Source organism: Mus pahari, chromosome 1, assembly GCF_900095145.1.
Source record: "Mus pahari chromosome 1, PAHARI_EIJ_v1.1, whole genome shotgun sequence".
Taxonomy (NCBI): domain Eukaryota; kingdom Metazoa; phylum Chordata; class Mammalia; order Rodentia; family Muridae; genus Mus; species Mus pahari.
In genome coordinates, this window is record NC_034590.1 from 63620808 (window position 1) to 63622439 (window position 1632).

Here is a 1632-nt window from a genome sequence, read left to right on the forward strand (position 1 = left end):
TTTCAGAAAATGGAGCAGAGCTCTCAGATGACTCCGGTATATCAATGGATACTTATACTCTTTAAAAAAAAAAAAAAAAAAAAAAAAAAAAAAAAAACAGACATTTTCATTATGATATCAGAGTAAACCCTCAATGTGCACATACCAATGGATTTAAGACAATGAACCAAGTGTAATAACTGGCGGTGCTTTTTAACAAATATTCAGAATGAGACGGTACCCTGGGGAGCTCCACAAAGCTGGCTCTTCTATGCCTGGGTGTTTCTGTATAGGGCACTCTCTGCAGGAACTCCCTCTCATTTGTACGCCCTCTCAGGTTGGTTTCATCTGGCTTTCGAGCAAAGGTGGCTTAACATTTGCCTGTCATTCTTTTGTTCTTTTTGTTTGTATGGTTGGTTGGGTTTTGTTAATTTTGGTCATTTGTCTTGTTTTGTTTTGCACTGGGCTCTAAGGCAAAAATGAATCCCTTTCCAGCTTGGGCCCCTGAAAGATTCAGCCTGCCTACAGAGCATACTCTCGGTTTTTGTTTGTTTGTTTGTTTTGTTTTACCTTATGAGCATTTTTCTCATTTGTTATGCCTTACGTTGTTTTTATTTTAACCACTACCCCCCTGCACAGACGATTCCCAAAGCACAACAAACAATAGGATGTTTTCCACACGGTAGAATCTTTACACGCATTTTCCTATATCAGGACCTAAGATGCCATCCTCCTAGAAAACATGCCCAAAAAATTTCTATAAGTATCCCCAGATGATAAATCCTTCCTTCCTTGGTGCAACTCAGAAGACAATTTGTAAGACTCTCCCCAGTATGTGGGTCTCAGGAACCCAACTCAGGTCATCAGGATGGGCCCCAAGCACCTTTCCTCTCTGAGCCATCTTACCAGCCCCTAAGCACACTTTACAGTCAGTAGCCCCTCCTTACCCACAGGTCTGCAGTTTCAGTTGATCGAGTTCAACCACAACCTGAAAACAACTTCAGGAAAAAAGGCTACTCACTAGTTTTAAACTGTGTACTCTTGCAAATAGTGGAAGTACATCTCCCACTGCAGCACTCTGTCACACTCAAAAGTAGATCATCACTTTATCCAGCACATCCATGCTGTATTTACTACACAGACTTTCATTACTTAGTAGCTATCTCTGTCACAATATGGTCTATCAGGGTAGCACAGCACTTATGTTCAGATCTGACTCAGCCCCCAGTCAGGAGTGATAATGCCCCGAGTTCACTTCTGCTGACCTGACCTCATAGCATTTGCTTTGAGTGAAAAGGTGAGTCTAGTAAAGTATTTTGAAAAGCAGGCGTATTCATATAATTTTTATTACAGTCTATTATCATTGTTTTATTTTTGTTGCTGTTGATCTGTTACTATGCCTAACTCACATATTAAACATTATACAGATATGCACAATTAGAGACTGATACCATCTAGTTTCTGGCATCACTTCACTCTTAGAACATATCTCCTGTGGGGAAGGAAGGTGGATGTAAGATTGCCACTGAGGGCAGTTTCCCTACTGGAATCTAACGTTTGCCTGTGGGCTCTGAGGGCACTTAGGAACTAAGAATGAGGCTTTCACAGAAATGAAACCATTAAGACAAAGAGATGGCCCTCAATGTATGATGG